The following is a 21,027-nucleotide window of genomic DNA, read 5'->3' as shown; positions in this document are numbered from 1 at the left end:
GTATACAAATGCTCGAACTTCATGTCATGAACAGATCTCTTAACCTGCCTACTTCACAAACCCACGTAAGTGTCATCGGAGGTAGATATGACACTTGCAGGGACGTAGGTCAGTTACCGCACTGCAGATCGGGACCTGTGAGAGAATCACAACTAAGTGACCTTAGTTTCATTCAGTTCACCATGACAGACGCAGTAAGTGGCAGAAGCTAATATCCAACCCGAGAGTTTATACAATCTAAGCAAAGCAAACTCAGAACTTTTAAAGGATACTTTCGAGGTACAACCACAACAAGGAAGCGGATCTTATAGTGACCACGAAATCATGGAATATGTGAAACCGATGCAGATGACGCAAACAAAACGATGCCAACATTCATTATAAAGTCAATAGGGTTAAAAATTCCCTGTATTTCCGCCTGACAGTCCCTAAGGCGAAGAGCAAGAAAATGGGTAAATAATATGAGAGGTTGACAGGGATGACTGAAAGAAATGGAAAGCGGAATCTCTACTGAACAGCAAAGTGATTACATACAGAAATATTACAGTAAACTGTAGAAAATTGACAGGCATGTATTACGGTCAGTAGGTAACAGATTTAGAGATATTTCCATAAAAACTTGCAACAATCAAGGTTCGATCACCCTCTTTGTTGTGTACCTTTTGAAAACTCGATGATGATGGAATGCAAGACATGCGGTAATTAGTACGAACTCTGCTGCCAAATGATCCGATAGAAGCAAAGAGACTATACGCCAACATTGTCCGTTTGAACTGATACTGTAGTATGCAAATAATCGGATTTTAATTCCTGTAGGAAGCGACGCTGCCAGTAATGAAGGTAAATAAAAAGAAAGAATAACATATGTTTTTGAGTGGGGTCCGCCTTTAGCAAAACCCAGACATCATTCACTGCAGTTGCAGCATCATCAGCGAGTTTTTTTATTGTTATGGCTGTTAAACATAAGGAATGTTCCTTAATGTATAAATACACTCCTGGAAATGGAAAAAAGAACACATTGACACCGGTGTGTCAGACCCACCATACTTGCTCCGGACACTGCGAGAGGGCTGTACAAGCAATGAGCACACGCACGGCACAGCGGACACACCAGGAACCGCGGTGTTGGCCGTCGAATGGCGCTAGCTGCGCAGCATTTGTGCACCACCGCCGTCAGTGTCAGCCAGTTTGCCGTGGCATACGGAGCTCCATCGCAGTCTTTAACACTGGTAGCATGCCGCGACAGCGTGGAGGTGAACCCTATGTGCAGTTGACGGACTTTGAGCGAGGGCGTATAGTGGCCATGCGGGAGGCCGGGTGGACGTACCGCCGAATTGCTCAACACGTGGGGCGTGAGGTCTCCACAGTACATCGATGTTGTCGCCAGTGGTCGGCGGAAGGTGCACGTGCCCGTCGACCTGGGACCGGACCGCAGCGACGCACGGATGCACGCCAAGACCGTAGGATCCTACGCAGTGCCGTAGGGACCGCACCGCCACTTCCCAGCAAATTAGGGACACTGTTGCTCCTGGGGTATCGGCGAGGACCATTCGCAACCGTCTCCATGAAGCTGGGCTACGGTCCCGCACACCGTTAGGCCGTCTTCCGCTCACGCCCCAACATCGTGCAGCCCGCCTCCAGTGGTGTCGCGACAGGCGTGAATGGAGGGACGAATGGAGACGTGTCGTCTTCAGCGATGAGAGTCGCTTCTGCCTTGGTGCCAATGATGGTCGTATGCGTGTTTGGCGCCGTGCAGGTGAGCCACAATCAGGACTGCATACGACCGAGGCACACAGGGCCAACACCCGGCATCATGGTGTGGGGATCGATCTCCTACACTGGCCGTACACCACTGGTGATCGTCGAGGGGACACTGAATAGTGCACGGTACATCCAAACCGTCATTGAACCCATCGTTCTACCATTCCTAGACCGGCAAGGGAACTTGCTGTTCCAACAGGACAATGCACGTCCGCATGTACCCCGTGCCACCCAACGTGCTCTAGAAGGTGTAAGTCAACTACCCTGGCCAGCAAGATCTCCGGATCTGTCCCCCATTGAGCATGTTTGGGGCTGGATGAAGCGTCGTCTCACGCGGTCTGCACGTCCAGCACGAACGCTGGTCCAACTGAGGCGCCAGGTGGAAATGGCATGGCAAGCAGTTCCACAGGACTACATCCAGCATCTCTACGATCGTCTCCATGGGAGAATAGCAGCCTGCATTGCTGCGAAAGGTGGATATACACTGTACTAGTGCCGACATTGTGCATACTCTGTTGCCTGTGTCTATGTGCCTGTGGTTCTGTCAGTGTGATCATGTGATGTATCTGACCCCAGGAATGTGTCAATAAAGTTTCCCCTTCCTGGGACAATGAATTCACGGTGTTCTTATTTCAATTTCCAGGAGTGTACATAAAAATGTTAGTTTCTAAATTGTAATTAAAACAATAAATAACATAACAATAAAAAAACTCACATTGACGCTGCAACTGCAGTGCAACTTGTATGGGACAAAAACAAAATAGTCTTTTGCTAAAGGCGAACCCCACTCAAAAACATATGTTATTGTTAAAGCAAACACAGACGAAAGAGCATCAACATCGTGATTGAAAAGAAAGAACCTGGGTTGGATAAATTTATAGACAAGTCCTGAGTCATCTAGTAAATTTACTACATTGTTCAATATCTAACAACGTTATTAAACGTGTTTTCTGTAGGGCAAGCTGCACAGCATTTGAAAAACACGGAAAAGTGCACAGAATTCGGAAAACTCGAACATCGATATACTCAGTAACATCTAAAAGCAGGGAAATCTGTAGCTCCCAACATTCGAACTCCGTTAAGAACCTGTACGTGCAGTTGTGTGTTAGACTACAGCAACGTGTTCACGGGCGGTGCAGGATGATGAGGAGAGAAATGGTCTCATGTTAATGTTCCAGTGCTTGGAAACTGCTATGGGGATAAAAGAAAAAACTCCCAAAAAATAAATTTTGAGAGTACATTAGTTAATCGATATGTACTGGAAAGAAAATATTTCTAGTACTGCTAAAACACGGCGTATCTTCTGAACTGGTTAATTTTTACAGGCCGTTCTGGTGGTCGTCATTAAGGCTTCTTTAATAGAGCCGGAGATTTCGCTGCAAATTGAATAATCGCAGCGTTCAGTGCGGGCAGTTAATTAATCAGAGACATTGGGTGATGGTATCTGGCTGCCTCGCTTAATCTGCATGCTAATTGGAGGGGAGCAGTCGGACGCCACGTGTGCCGCGGGTTGCCTAACGAGCGGCGCCTTGTCTCTCTGCAGGCAGCGTGCTGTGTCAACTAGGCGCTCACGCACAAAGACCGACCATTACCTGGCGTCCACGCTACATTGAAATATCTGACGGAGACGGCAGCATTCAATATATTACATGTAACGTCACGCAATAATTGCACCCAGGTTCAAAATATTTGTCTGTGGGTAGCTCTACATCTGCTTTTTTAGTCACTATGCATGCTCTAATTTTCATAGCATGAGGACGGTGTTTACAATAAAGTACGTGAGTGTATTTATGTATGTAGGTACAAGAATTATAATGACGTTTGTAGCATTGGCAGGAGAAAAGAGAGAGAGAGAGAGAGTCAAATGTATACACACTGGGAAATTCTGAAACATAATATACACCCAATTCCACACAAGAAGGCTGCGCGGTTAGAGGCACCAGGTCACGGATTGCGCGGTCCCTCCCGCCGGAGGTTCGAGGGCTCCTTCCGGCATGGTTGTGTGTGTGTTGTTCTTAGCATAAGTTAGTTCAAGAAGTGTGTAATTCTAGGGACCGATGACCTCAGCAGTTTGGTCCCTTAGGAATTCATATAGACAATTTTTCCACACAAAAAAGGTAACAGAACAGAACAAAGTATGATCTCGTTGATGGAATTTGGACAAATATGTGGTAATAAGTTTTCGGCTGCAATCAATCTTATATTTAAGTGTTCGGTAGTTTAATGGTGTATTTTACAAATCACTTAAATCATTGTCTGGAAGAACACATGTTATGACACGATACGACAAAACTATCCCCACAGTAAGCACAATACAGGTTATTTGTGTATTTTAATAAAATAGTAACTTAAATAACAAATCTTAGAACGATTCTGGTCATGAGTCGGAATTAAGGTAATTGTATTTAATAGATATAAAGACGTACTGTGGTTGCTTAAGACTTCTTCAGTTGTGATAATTAAATGAAAATATCATGCTGTGCAAGGTACAGTATACCTTTCTGAAAAACTGTATTACTAGTGGTTCACAAAGATATCACAATTTTACTATGCTGTGCTGAAAAATAATGCCTTCGAATCTCTCATGTCTTGCAGACATATTACTATACCTCACAGGATGTCGCATTGATCGGTAATAGTGGAGCAAATAGAGAATGCAGACACTTTTAATATTAAATTATTGTGTTAATTTAACTGTTCGCGTAATCGCTTTAAATTTTTGTTCTGTTAATTGATCTATAAACCCCTGGGTTTCATCCATGACCCCCTGGTGATAATCTGTCCTGAGAATGCCCCTCCCCTTACCCTTACCCTTCTCCATCCCGTTCCCCTTCCCACCCTCCTCCTCCCCCACCCTCTCGGAAATCCCCAACACTCACCCTCTGTCCCTCACCGAGACGATCATACTTTTGATTTCACATTAACTGAATAGTTTACCAATTAATTACTCTCAAATCATCCTCCTTCCCCAAGTCTTCCCTTCTCCTCTCTCTCTAGTCTCTTCCCTTCCCCCATTTAGCCGCAGTTTTCCGACCGCGGACCGGAAGTCGGCGTTCTTTGATATTTTATACCCAGTAAACCAACTTTGTTCCCTCTCAAGTGGTTAGTTCCTACTATAACACGTCCACCTCCAACCTGCAGACCAAGCCGACATTCCCACCCCACGAGGGAACTGCATTTGTTCTCAAGGCCCCCCAACAAAGCTTCAGGCGGCAATATTCCTTTGATGGAGAAATTCCAAGACTCGGTTCCTGTCTCTATCAAGTTGTTACTTCCTGTTTGTTCAACACATGCATGGACCAATGTGTCCAAACACGCAGCTGGGGTTTTCATTCCTCCTCAGAATATTATGACAAAGAGAGCCGATACAATTGCAATATCAAATATGGCAAGAAATAGTCCATTTGCCCTACCCTGTCAATTTAATTCTTTAATACTTTACATGAGTGAAACAGATCGCTTAAAATACTCACCACCACCTTACGATGATTCTTCTTGCTAACAGAACGTATCTTCAACGTTTCAGAATCACACGCATACATTTTGCAGATCAAGTAATTTCCGCCACAAACAGACTGTAGCACTAAACATATCCGAGGTTTTGTATGCATCGACGTTTGAGAACACCAGCACTCTCCTCCACTACAATGATTCCACTAAACATACCTGTCAAAATATAAAAAAATGCCTTCTGATCGCACACACTCACGATCTTGAAGTGCGCATTATCTGCTGGCTGCCAGGGGGCAATCGACGTGCCGGCCGGGACATCGCGTCTACACGCACACACCAGTCTGGAGAGGCCAGCACACCCATAGACCATGTCAACAGTTGTGCACATATCTCCAGCCATACGAGACGCTCAGAGCCCCGAGAGAATGTCACTGTGACTGCCAAACTGTCAACCGATCAATTTACACAGGGAGAATAATCGTCTGGCACAAACACTTGCAATATTGAATCTTCTCACACAACGCATACATCCGATTATGTCGCCACTCAACCAGTATGTTACTTCGCCGTTGAACCGCCCGGAGGGTACCGCCACCGGATCTTGTCCCTGAGACTGTGGGCAAGAGGTGACAAGTTGTAACATTGCTCGTAATTAACTGGTCCGCCACAGGCTAAGGTGCAGCTTCCAGTCGGCCAAGACCTCTTGAGCGTCCCTTCCTCTGGCTGGGCTCACTGTGAGAGAAGCAGGTCCGGCTTGCACATATAGTTCGAAATGCAATTCCATTCCCGACGTATACTCTCCATAGTTTAGAAAATCCACTTTACCAAATCTGAGACAGGGATGTTGTTGTCAATACACACCGAATTTACCTCACGAATTGGATATTTCCCACTGTTATACAATCTGTTTTTGAAGACAGATGAAATCGGAGCATACACGCTTTTTCACATCGCTTAAGTATCATGACTTGGTGTGAAAATCCTGTACAACGGTATCGCATAGACTATATTCCCTTTACGTATTCTCTCTCCTTATCTGCTTAAGGTCTGTTACATCCTGCATCACAGGCCTAGAGTATTAAACTCATTTTTGACTCACAATAGAGAGCTAACACCATGCTGTAGCCTTGTCACAAGATGCCTCTTCACTTACAAAGTCTCTTAAACTTGCCAGATACCTCATCACCTACGAAGGCCCTTAAGGTAGGTGCACAGAGGAGCTATAAGTATTAGGTTTATACTACATATTGCTTTAGAAATTCTTTAATATATCTCATTTTATTACGATGGTGATCACTCTCTCTGTAGTTGGGAGACTGAAATTTTGCTGAAGTGTCTTGCTGCAACGAAAAAGCGCCTATTACCGCTCCAGCTCGGGAAGCATTTCCTTGATACTCTCTGCTCTTCCCTTCCATCCGCCCGGTGACACGTCATTTATATCAAACTGAGTGACTAATTAATTAAAATGGTCATGAGAGTCCCTTTGCATGGTGAATAATTGTTTTCTTGCAGTCGATTTACACTCGCCACGAAGTTCAAAAGGGTATCCTTGGAGAGTAGCTGACATTCTTCTCGAGGAACAATACTGAGAAAATTTAGTGAACTGACATTTGGGACTGACTGCAGGAGGTTTCTACTGCCACGAAGGTAAGATACGAGAAATTGAAGTTAGTCTACCTATTAAGATGTCACGCCATTCGTTTATAGGCAGACAAAACTCACGGAAGAATGTAGTCCTTTTATTTATCGAGAAAACAAAAGCCTGAAGTTCTGCTGCTGATTCTCTCTCAATAATGTCTTTAATAGTGTACTCACTATTACTAGCTAAAATTTAATGCAGAACTGAATTAGCCTTTCACCTCTTATTCCTACTTCCATGTCCCTACTTTACCGCAAATCTCTCTACTATTTCTTTCCCAACAAACGTATTTCTATCCCTCATTATTATTGGATTTTCATCTCTCTTTACATACTTAATTCCTGATTCAGTATCCTCACATATTTTGTTTTGGATCGACAGGGAACAGGTTTCGAACTGGGTTTGAGCTGATCCCAGTGAAAATTCCAAGAAGTCCCATCACATTCGATTTATTTAACAATTTTTCAGATTCACAGTCATATGACATGGAGTTAAAAAACAAATAGCACACAACCTTTGGTAAATGCGATCCTCACTCATTTAAAAAGGTTAGACCACCACACATCTCCAATAAACTCGATTAAGAAATATTAACAATAAAATATATTTACCTTAAAATTACTGTGAGTGGCACTAATGTCCGTATGCATGAGTCTGATGCCAGAGTAGCTTTAAACTTATGTCACCTGTATTTTTTGACCAAATTTTAGTTAGGTTGGTTAAGATTTAAATGAAGCGTTTTTCTAAAGTTCCCTGTTGTGCGGCAAAGGCATCTTCTCCGAAGAATAAATGAAATCCGTGAAATGTAAGTCCTGCTATAACCAAATCACCAATAATGAGTGCTTTTAGCAATGAAGATAAGAAAATAAATTTCCATTCACGTAAAATGAAGATGATGAATGAAGTGGAATCATAGCAGTTGGCAAAATTTGGAAAGATCCTACGCATTTAGTTAACGAATAAAGAAAATTAACGGTAACCAGGTCACTACGTGAACAAAATCACTGATTCTGTAATTAATGTTTTGTATTACTGGTAAAACTGTTTAAGAATACTTGGTTTGTTATCAGGCGAAAATTGCACGAAATTGTTAAACATTACCTTAGCACATTTTCAAATAGATGCATAACAGTGGCCAAATACTTCTTAATTATATATCACAGCGTGGCAAGAATTTATTAATAAACACAGAACAACAAAATTTCATTAGCTGTAAATGGTCACATAAAACGCAAAAGTCGTGACATCACTCACTATAATGCTTACTGTCGCTAGTTTTGCGCAACAGGCACTTATACTTGTTCATTACTAAATGCTGTTATTTAAATTGGAAAACGGCGCAATGATTTGAGACGAGTTCAATAATCAATTTCATATTATTCACAGCCGCGTAATATGCAAAGCTATGTTTCAGTTTGAATAGTAAGCCAAAAATTCACGAATTTGTATTACTGATTATTGTATTGTGTATTGAACTGGGACCTAGAAACGACGGAGAGGCGTCGTCCCGCCGTAGCCCTCAGTGGATCACAACAGGCCACAGTAGTCCACCCACCCCACACCGAACCCAGAGGTACTGTGCGGTTTGGCCCCCACGCCCCCCCCCCCCCTTCCACTCCCCCGGGAACGTCTCATACCAGACAAGTTTAACCCCAAGTGTTGGCATGGTAGATCATTATGGTGTACGTGTACGTGGAGACAGTGTTTGTGCCGCAATCGCCCACATAGTGTAACAGAGGCGGAATAAGGAGAACCAGTCCGTATTCACCGAGGCAGATGGAAAACCGCCTTAAAAACCATCCACAGGCTGGCCGGCACAACCGGACCTCGACACGAATCCGCCGGGCGGATTCGTGCTGGGGACCGGCACGCCTTCCCGCTCGGGGAGCGGCACGTTGTCCGCGTAGCCGGGCGGGCGTTGCTGATTATACTGCTTATTACTGATTATTGTTGATCTCAAATTACTACTGTAATTTGCTCAAGACGTAACAAACACTTCTGACTGAATGCACTTGCGTAAAATGAAAACTTAGTTTGGAAAAATACACATAAATATATTTCACTAGATTTCAATTTCTTAAACGCTGCCTTTGAGGTTACTGTTCAAATTACTAGGTGTAGGCACTTCGGTTTATTACTGCCTTGGGAGCTATTGAAACTTTATTTACTGTTACTTATTGCGATAGGCAGAAAGTTACCCGAAGCTTAGCTATTTCATTTAACGCAATTCTTTTATAGAAAAACATTGCAATTGCTTCTCATTTATTAGCATTTTCTAGGGTTAGTAACAAAGAATAGGGTGGAACCTACTTTGGTAAATTGTCGTAGACACAACCGATAATCAACACTTTGAAATATCTTAGTATTATTCAGTCATTAAAATAACTGCGACGCTGGTTAGCCCTACACAAGTCGATCTTACTTCGGGTTGAGTTGACGGCGGTGTACGAAAGGTATTTTTTGTTGACAATGTATGGCACAGGCCCTACTTCTTGTGGCTCCACAATAAGTAAAACTGTATCAACAGTATTCTTCATGTTGCTTGGTATCCTTTTGTGGTGGTTGTACCGTGCCCGCTTAATGCATTTCGCTTTGCATAGCAAGATCAGACTTCCTCTGAGCAATTACATATTTTAGCACCTGTGCCTCACGACCATGTCGCAACACATACGCCGCATCACTACTTTCTCCACCATTCTGTGTACGCGACTCGACTCGACTTTTCGTCTCTCAACACCTTTCTGTAATCCGGGAGTACATTGGATCGCAGCGGACGAAAGGCAGGCCAGGGCAGAACAGACTCTTTTGTGACTGACGAGTGTAAGCACAACAGTGCAAACTGAGGCACAGGGCATAAAAGGGCAGGGCATCATAGTGCCTGCTTCTACCTTCGTTGCAGAATTTCCGGAACAAAGTGAACTGCGCGAGGGCCACGAGGCTGAATAGGCGGGATAAAGTAGTAATAACTTTATTCGTCTGTCGATCTCTTTTTACAAGGATATAGGACATGTCAAAGTATTTACAAATTTAGACCAATTTAAAATAAGCTAATTCGTATACACATACATCTACAGATTTATAGTTAGAGACAATCATTATATTTACTCCTGGTACACAATATTTTTTTTTACAAACAACTTATTAAATGATGTAATGTCACACTGTTCACTCATATCTCACTACACACACAAACACACACACACACACACACACACACACACACACACAAGTATTGGAACAGGGCCGGGACCATTCCAAAATACCGTCAGCAACCCCCACCCCCCGCCTCCCGCCTACGTATACGCGCTAGACATGAAATGTTTTCATAACACCGTCACCTTTCCAAAGCATCGTTAGTCGACAAGGTCGCACGCAATGTATCCGGCATGTGTTGACTCTCTAGTCTTTATTACCGGCACGGGGTTGTGACATAGAGAGAGAGAGTTAGCGCCATCTCTCTCTACGCACGCAATGTATCCGGCATGTGTTGACTCTGTAGTCTTTATTACTGGCGCGGGGTTGCGACATAGAGAGAGATAGCGTAGATACTGTAAATAAAAAGAATACGTCTAGTGCGGCTACGCTATTCACCACGACATATAATTTAACCTCCAGTGGTTCCAAACGTGTGAACATTGCTATAGACGTCCATCATGTCTGGGGGATCCAAGCTATAATGGAGATTGAAAATATTTCCAAAAGTGTTAAAGTCCCGATTTCCGAGTTCGACTGGGCCGGGATCTGTCATGCAGGGCGCTACATCAATCAACAAATGACCACCGAATATGATCCAACTCATCCCCCACCAGAAATTCGTCTTGCCGATGTCACACTTTCCATTACTACTGTATATGATGACTGCGCCTTATGCATTAAATCAGGTGTCGACAGCGTCTATCTAAGGCATCCGTCAGTTATCAGATTATTCAACCTAGATTCCTCTATACGGTTTGCTCTCGAGAGACTGAATCGTTGGGTTCCTAGCATAGAGGCAGCATGTAGTGATGTTAAAAACTCTCTACGTGTTAATAATATACATATTGACGATTTTGAGCAGCATCTTCGTTCGCATATGGCCATTAAAACTACAGACATCCAATTGAAATGCGTGTGTCAAAAACCAGAGTACTCAGAGTCACCTATCGGATTGCGTGTGATACGTGCAGAATTTATTGCCAACCAAAGAGAATTATTTGGTATATATTGTACAGGTTCTAAGAAGAAAAGTGCAGATTATGATAACACCTCAGAAATAGTACATCCAATGTATGATTTTTAAATAAATAATTTATATTTAATCTTATCTCCTGTTTCTCTTTTATTTCAGACCACCACTCCTATTATAATCAAATTGATCCAATAATTTTATAATTCTACTCAAATTATGACCATCTTACTCTTCATACATGTGTTCCTTGTGTAGGCAGTATAGCTCAATCGGTTAATTGATCGAACTATACTGGCTACACACAAATATTATTATTATCCTCTCAGTTATATTTTCTATATATGTCAAGTACTTGTTTGTACATGGCTCATTTACTATCATGGCTGGCTGGGTGAAGCACCCTCACCACAAGGACTTTGTTGTCGGTGACTGGTCATGTGAAGATTCAAGTGAAGAGCAGAAGAAGAAGAAGAAGAACAAGAAAAATGGAATTCTCCTTCCCGATAATATAAGAGCAATTATTGTAGGCCCATCCAACTGCGGCAAGACTAATGTCCTCATGACTCTGCTAACTAATGTGCAAGGTGTCCGATTTCAACATGTCTGTCTATTCTCAAAAACACTCTTTCAACCCAAGTATCAGCTATTGCATGAGATATTTCGAGGTGTAGATGGCGTTACATACACAACATTCAGTGAAAGCTCTGATATCCCCCCACCTGAAGAAACAAAACCAAACACAGTATTCATATTTGACGATGTTGCAGTAGAAAACCAAGACCAAATTCGCAAATATTTCTCTTTCGGTCGCCATATTGTAAGTAGGCTGTTTATGTTTTCTCTATGTAAGTAGGCTGTTTATGTTTTCTCTATGTAAGTAGGCTGTTTAGGTTTTTTATTGGTAACGCCACCTCTGTATGACAATCACTGGCTGTGCTGTGGGCAGTCTGTGTCTGCTTTGCATTGTTGTAATACTCGCCATTGTAGTGTTAGGCAGCTGGCTGTGAACAGCGCGTAGCGTTGCGCAGTTGGAGGTGAGCCGCCAGCAGTGGTGGATGTGGGGAGAGAGATGGCGGAGGTTTGCAATTTGTCATGAACTGATATATATATTATGACTTGTGATGATATTAAGGTAAATACATTGTTTGTTCTCTATTAATATCTTTCATTTGCTAACTATCCCTATCAGTAGTTAGTGCCTTTAGTAGTTTGAATCTTTTATTTAGCTGGCAGTAGTGGCGCTTGCTGTATTGCAGTAGCTTGAGCAGCGAAGATTTTTGTGAGGTAAGTGATTTGTGAAAGGTATAGTTTAATGTTAGTCAGGGCCATTCTTTTGTAGGGAATTTTGAAAGTCAGATTGCGTTGCGCTAACAAAGTATTGTGTGTCAGGTTAAGCACAGTCCTATATAAATTGTTCAAAGGGGATGTTTCAATATGAGTGCTGACGTATTTTATCTAAGTCAAACATATTCCAGAATCCCCAAACAACTTGTTAGGGATAACGCAAATCTCATTATAGCCTTCAAGCAAGACAATCTTAATTTAAGACACATTTACCAAGCACATGTGGGGCCGGATATGTCGTTCAATGATTTCTTAAAGATATGTGCAGACTGTTGGAACCATTCACAGTATGGGTTTCTCGTTATTGATAAAACAAGAAAACTGTATGATGGTAGATACAGACGAAACTTTCAAGAATTTTTGCATATATATAACAAGGTAACAGACGTTAGCACATCAGTCTACGTCATACCATGGACAAATTCGCGCGTATGTCCACCTCTCAACCTGAGATGATTGGTGTACACAGACAGAACATTCGCTTGTACATGGATGCGAAAATTCAAGCTATGGCTCTTAAAGTTGCAAGTATGCGCAGGGAACTAGAGACCTGTTACCAAACCCTTCTGAGAATGGTGAATCAGTTAAATGAGCTAGTTAATCAAGTCAGTAAGAAAGTAACCGACTTAAGTGAAAAGGTCGATCATATTAAGAGAAAAATAGATGTAGACCTGATTGTTGTCGATAAGGGCGATCGTGATCATACTAAGAAGCTGAAGAAAATGAATGCATATATAAAGCCTCATGTCGCAGAGACGTCTGATTAGTATACGTTGAGATGTCGACGACCAAACAGAAAGTCATTCAAGCCCGTAAAGCAGTCCGAGAGAAATTACGGTTGCTTAGGTTAGGGTATATTGATCGCCAGCAACCACTAAGAGAGACCTTTAAGCCCGTTACTGAGCCTCTCCGACAGCTCTCACCAAAAACAAAAACGACCCAAAACGACAGTCAAGCCATTGATGAATTCATTATTAGTCACGCACCAGGTCAGATAGATAGAAAATTCGGCGTTAGCCCGGGAAGACCATACATGTTGGGCACGCATCCCATAACTGTAACAGAAGACAAAATACAAATAGCTGATAGTTTGACCGAACACCAGGCTTAATGAATCTTATTTTCCTAAGACCAACTAAAAAACCTATAAATTATTCAGTTAGTGATAAGGACACGTACCGTCAAATACTACACATGACTGGTGTACACAAGATCACCAAAAGCCTAACCAACAGGAAGTATAAAACCATTATAAAACCAATACTTGAAGACCAAAACAACAACAACGGTGCCAGCAGCGGAGATGGTATTGACATTGGTCTTAAGACAGTGAACAATCGAGTCCCTCAGTATATATATTATGACGACCCCAACGAACTAATAGATCGACTACGTCTGCTCATGGCATCAGCTGCTGCAGGTAATACAGCTCATTCGAATGAAGTTATCTCCATAATCTCTGAGCTTCGAGAGAGAGGTATCATCGAATAAGTATGGAGACCGTAGTTCGAGAACTACACAAACCAGCACGCAAAACATACCCGCGCAGGCATGTCATGATTAAAGGGATGGATGACTTGTGGCAAGCTGATCTTGAAGATATGCGACAATATTCACATGAGAATAATGGCTTCAAATACATTTTAATTGTTATTGATACAAACTCCAAATTTGCATGGGCAGTACCAGTCAAGACAAAAACTGGACCAAATGTCGCTGATGCTTTTGAACGCCTGCTACAGATAGGAACCAATCGATGCCCGGACAATCTCGAAACCGATCATGGTGGTGAGTTCTACAATAGGTACTTCAAGACAGTGATGCAGCGGTATGGAATACATCACTACTCGCCATTCACTCACCTGAAGGCAAGTATCGTAGAGCGCTTGAACAGAACAATAAAAGGCAGAATGTATATGCGGTTTAACCTTCGTGGCTCATACAAATGGACAGGTATCCTCCCAGAAATAATTGCTCAATATAATAGAACCAAACATAGCACAATAAAAATGCGACCAGTTGATGTTCGTGATAACACACTCATGGATACGGTATACTTTCACATTAAGATACTGGATCCACGCAAACAGAAATTTAATGTAGGTGATTTGGTGCGTATCTCAAAACACAAGACCGCATTTGAGAAATCATACCTACCGAGCTGGTCAACTGAGATATTTACAGTTTCAAATGTGCAGCGAACGAATCCTAGAACTTATTTATTGAAAAACAGTAAAGGTGAAGAAATTGCAGGCTCGTTCTACACTGAGGAGATGGAGAAGAGCTCACAACCAGATCTTTTTCTCGTGGAGAGAGTCATAAGACGACTTGGAAATAAAGCCCTAGTCAAATGGCTTGGTTTTCCTGCTACACAAAACAGTTGGATTGATGCTAGGTATTTGCTATATAATGAACATTCATCGTCCACAACCACCACAGTAGCCTGACATGCGCGATCGAGGGCACATTAGAGGAGGCGGTGGTGTTCTGGACAAACTACCTTTGGAATTACACATCCCGGGGTATAACTACTGCAGACCTGGGACAAAGCTTCAGAAACGCTTGGCGCGAGGTGATAAGGGAGTGAATCTGCTTGACGAAGCGTGCATGGAACACGACATTGCATACGAAGCAAATAAAGATCTACCAAGTCATTACATTGCAGATAGGATTTTAGCTGATAAAGCTAAGGCGATACGGAAAAGAAAAGATATTGGTATAGGTCAACGCATCGCGGCATTCGCAGTTGATAAAACCATGCGCGTAAAAATCAAGTTAGGATTAGGAGTGATGAATTTCAAGCGCGTTATGAACGCTGCACGTCGCGCACTAAACATGAAGAACAAGAAGGGTTGTTTGAAGAAATGTATCCTGACAGCGATGTATGCAGCTAAAAACGCAATGAAGGACAAAGAATCACCAACGAGAAGATCCGTTAAAGCACCTCGCATTCTACCAATACCCAAGACATTCGGCGGTTTTATTCCTTTTCTCATCCCAGCCCTCTCCGCGCTCTCAGCTGTAGGTTCGCTCGCCGGTGGGGCTGCAGCTATCGCTCGAACAGTCAAGAATGCGCAAAACTCGCAAACTCAGTTAGAAGAGGCGAGAAGACATAACCGCATGATGGAAGCAGCAGTCATTGGAAAAGGCCTATACTTGAAACCGTACAAGAAGGGTCTTGGTCTATTCATAAATAAAAAAAAGCCCAATAGCGGTCCTACCAGATCGACCACTCACAAATACAGACCTTCTTAAGTTTGTTAGACGTAAATTCAAGATACCAAGATTCCGTGGTGTGTTTATGAGGGATACATTACCTAAGACTATGTGGAAAACTGGTGAATGCGGTATTGTGAATTTAGATGTTGTCGGAGGTCCTGGCACCCACTGGGTGGCGTACGTTATGAAAGACGCTGGGGTAGTCTACTATTTCGACTCCTTTGGTGACCTGCAACCACCCGAAGAATTACAGCAATACTTCACTCACAGAAGACATGTGCTATACAATTATCAACGGTATCAGGACTTTAATACATACCTCTGCGGGCATCTTTGCATCATCTTTCTCTTGACGTTCACAAAGAAGAAGAATAAGAACAAGAACTAACGTATATAGGCAGGATGTTTAAACCTTCATTCATCAGTTGACGTTCAGATGCAATGTCGTACACTTTGACGTTGAAAGGACGGTCATCTGTATTGCGTGCAAATTACTTCCCACCAATTGATTTGAGTGCAGGTCAATGGAGTGTTGCATTGATTGGACTGGAGACGTACAACAGCATCCCGAATATCACCAACACTAACAATAAACTGCATCTCGATATTAATGGTGAAAAAGATATTCTTGAAATAGAATCTGGTGCATACGATATTGACGATTTAAACGAACTCTTAAACCAGTCTGGAAAAGGTATTGAACTACGTGCAAACATCAATACACTTAAATCTGAAATAAGGACTCTAAATGCAACGATTGACTTAAGCCAGAAACATTCAATAGGACCCCTGCTTGGATTCACAAAAGGGCAGATTTTGAAGAAAGATCCAACTAAATTTTACAAGTCCAATCAGTCTGTGGATATACTCCCAGTCAGCACAATACGTGTCAAGTGTAACATTGCTACGAATTCCTATCTCAACGATACTCTCATTCACACTATTTACGGATTCTTCCCCTCAGTTGCAGCGGGGTATAAGATTGTTGAGACACCTGCCAATGCAATATACCTTCCAGTGACTGCTCAGACATTGGGCTATTTGGAGCTGCGTATTGTGGATCAGAATAATAAACTTGTCGACTTTCGCGGTGAGGAAATCATTATACGATTACATCTAAAACAAGATGGACTTGCGGTATAAAACAAGTGCACGCAATACACAGCGCGCCACTTCGCTACTGAACAGCAAACTGATAACACCTGTGAACTACGAATTTCTTAAATCAGTTCGTCTCAAACCCTGCAATGACGTCATCACTCAATATAACCAATCCAGTAGAGTATGATGACAGAATTATACGTCAAGAACACTTCTCTCATAAATCTTACGCTTCAACCACGTTTAACAAGAATGATGAAATCAGGATTGTCATACAGCACCAGGACACACTCACTCTTCCGTGCAAGAGTTTCATATATCTCGAAGGGTCATTCAAGAAAACTGATGGCACCGATACAGTGGGGTCCAAGCTGACACGCAACGCATTGGCATTCCTCTTCCAAGAGATTCGCTATGAACTGAATGGTTCTGAGATTGATCGTACACGCAATGTTGGTCTAACATCGACCCTTAAAACATACGTCTCGGCATCACCAGCAGATCTACACAGTTTAGAAAATGCTGGATGGTTCATAGACGATGCGGAGTGAGGAATACCCCAGGAGTACAAGCGATTTATTGCATGCATACCTCTAAAAATACTTATGGGATATTTTGAGGATATGAGACAGATTATTGTGAACGCTAAACAGGAACTTATTCTCGTGCGGAGTGCGACAGACAATAACTCGTACATTCAAGGAGCTCAAGAAGAGAATAGGATCACAATCAACAAATTAATATGGAAAATGCCTCACGTCAGTGTATCCGACGAGGAACGATTGAAGCTTTTGAAAGTGTTGAATTCAGGTACATTTCTGTCACTGACCTTCCGCTTATGGGAGATCTTTGAGTATCCAGTGTTACCGACCGCGAGCAGACAAACATGGGCTATTAAGACCTCCAGTCATATCGAGACACCCAGATTCATTATACTTGCGTTTCAGACTGATAGAAGAGCAAATACATCAAACGATTCCACCGTGTTCGATAACTGCAAGTTAACTAACGCCAAAGTCTACCTCAATTCAGAATTCTACCCATATGACAATCTACATCTGCAATGGAATGAAAATGTATACAGCCTCGCGTATGACATGTATGCAAGGTTTCGTCCTTCTTACTATGAAATTGCTGAAGGAGAGGGAGGGGGGTGTCTACTGAGTCCTCGTAAGTTCAAAGAGCTTTCACCGATCATTGTAATAGACTGCTCTAAACAGAATGAGATAATTAAGTCTGGACCTATAGACGTTCGAATTGAATTTGAATCATCGACAAATTTCCCAGAACACACCGCTGCATATGCATTAGTCCTACACGACAGAATAATCAATTACTCTCCGCTCACAGGTGTTGTGCAACGAGCTGTATAAATGAAAATATGCTGTCCTGTGCATTGATCATTTGACGATGGCAACTCAGCCTGTGAAGATCATTGCAGATGTTCAAGGATTCCATGATGGAGAGCGAAGACAGTTCGTATTTAAACAAGTTGCTTTTGTGGCCTACACACAAGACGCAGAAATAATTGAAACCTTCTCCGCAAATATTCGATCACCAAGACCGTTCACGCAAGTGAAATCTTGTAAAACACGGACCAGTGCATTGTGGTTAACTAATTTTTATCATGGAATTCACTGGGATGATCCCGGCATACCCTATAAAGATGTGGTGATCGCACTTAAATTATTCGATCACAAGGACACCATCGTTTACGTGAAGGGAAAGGACAAAACCTCCTGGATGCGTCAAATATTTAAATTTGCATCTATTCAAGACCTTGAATGGTACGGATGTCCATCCATCCATCGACTGAAGAACGATTACCAAAAAAGTGCTTTTGTATCTGCATATGAGAATGTAGAATTACTTTTCACTTTTATTAGAAATAAATAATAATTTACAAGATTGAGTGTTTTTTCTTTCTATGACATCCAACGTCCCTAGTATTGTAAGTTTATTCTTTTTATATTGTATATGAAGGGAACTGTCCGAGAGAGACACATACCCCGGCCTTTGACGTGGAATGAGCCTACTGTCATAGTTAGGCGCGGATGCCGATCTCGCGGTCTCCGTCGAAATCGACAGACACGCGCAGCCGCTGACGCTTGGTAGGGGGTTGCACCAGTTGCCGGCCTCGCGGCCGCTGTGGAAAGCGATGCGTCAGATTACGATCTCTAAAGTAACTGTTGACGTAGGACTGTAAGAGATAGCGCAGCAGTGGGCTGTGTGTGTTCGTGACAACTAGCAGAAGTCCGGCACTTGTGATTAAAAGCAGGAAACCTTATAACTTTATGCACTGCGATGTGGCTGTATGTACGTATTCTGCATACACACATAAATAAATTTATAATATTTTTAATAAAAAGAATAATCATTATTAGGGTATCAAATAATAACAACATTTTTTTGGAAGGAAATAACTGAGTTTATTATTGAATTCAGAAGTTAACATTTTTCACATTATATATAAATATGAGTTTACAGATATAAGATTGGTTTTTAACCAAAAATCTGAAATTCCACATCTTTTTAGATAATTTTTTTAACAATTTTAGATAATTAAGAAATATATGTAAGCATTCTCTTCAGATAAATTATATATATATAATTTTAAAGCTAATGCAGAGGTACTACCCTATCTTACAAAGTAACTAATATCGCTAATGAAGTTCCACCAGAAAAACAAAGCACTTTTAATTAATACCAAACCTATTTGCTTCAAGTCAATGGCTCTAAACATTTTCGAAAAGAACAACAACAAATTGAAGATATATTTTTTTCCAAGTAAGTCGATTTAAAGATTTTCAACTACAAGAACAAGGTGAACATATATATTTTTCTTTAAAGTGGACGTCTAGAAACATTTTCCGGTAGAACAAGCAATTGAACATATAGAAAGAATTTAATTAGTGGAACTCATACACTTAAAAACTAGTTCTGACTGGGTGGCTAGCGGTAGGTGAAACTTACAAACTAAAATCTAAGCTCTATAATGACTAGAAGTGATGGATATATTAAGTGAGAAAATTTTATTATTTTTTTTTGTTCATACAGAAGTTAATTGGCTAAATTTATAGCCTTTTCATATATATATTAATAATGGTCAGCAATATGTAGATATAAAAACTATTTTATTTATTATGATTTTCTTTGAAAAAATAATGATTATATTTACATACACACACACACACTTAACACAAGTTCGCGCTCATTCGCACACTCAGACATGCATGGAAGCACGCAAACTGATACACGCAACAAAACACTCTCATCAACTATTTACACTATGATAAAAGAGCCATACTATTTCCACGCATAGCCCACATTCATAACATTCACACGCTCATTCCCTCTCTATCACTCAACCAGAGTCCCCCACCCCTACTTTCGTTTCAAGTAAATAGTGTGAGTATGGGAGGGTTCCCACCCCATCCTCACAAATGACTCTTTTATCGTCATGAGGAGACAGACCGACTTTAGACTGCAGCACAGTGTACACCTCGTGAGCTCGTGATCGAATGCTAGTTTGTTGAACCATGTGTGGATGAGCGCCTTCAACGCTACGACCATACAGGCACTGCAAATAGTCCTCGACCGTAAGCGCACGAGACGCGATCCGTCTAACACCCTTTGCTCGCCTCAGAGTGCTCCCGTCTACTGTGCGATATGCATACATTTTCGATCTCAGTCACACAAACTCTACAATTGGTAAACCATTCGACTCGTCTTTCATGAGACCGATAACCTTCTTGTTCTGTGGAACAATACCATAAGGATTATTGATCTCATAAGAAGAGGTGTCGAATTCTTTACCATTGCACCTAATTACTTCATATGGATCACAGTTCTTGATCCAGTAGATAAAGCTGTCTGTATCCATATAAAGTAATTTTGGATCTACGAAATGAGGTTTCGCAAACTCATTGTGGAATCGGTACATGTAGAATTTGGAGATATCGAGTATACACATCCCCAAATAGATGGGTTTCATAAACTCTACTGCAGTCTTCGACATCTCCGCAGCAACAAAGTTTTCATTGAAGATGGTGGCACGCTTAAAATTTGGCCTGGCTATACATTTTCTCACGCCGTAACGCCCTTCCCATGCGGTTCTAATAACAATATCGCGTTCATTTATTACATTTTGCACAGTTTTCCCGAAAATGGAATTATTCATTAATTTATAAAAGTCTTTTTCAAAATCATTACTCGCGACCGCCCTCTTTTCGGTGTTTAGTTCAATATACTCCTTCAACCAGGGGGATTGCTTGAAGGAGATTGCCCGGGTGATTTTAATGAGCTCCATTCCTAATCTGAGACACTGCTGGAGGTTACGATA

The sequence above is a fragment of the Schistocerca piceifrons genome, chromosome 2 (assembly GCF_021461385.2).
Source record: "Schistocerca piceifrons isolate TAMUIC-IGC-003096 chromosome 2, iqSchPice1.1, whole genome shotgun sequence".
Classification (NCBI taxonomy): domain Eukaryota; kingdom Metazoa; phylum Arthropoda; class Insecta; order Orthoptera; family Acrididae; genus Schistocerca; species Schistocerca piceifrons.
This window is presented reverse-complemented; position numbering follows the sequence as displayed.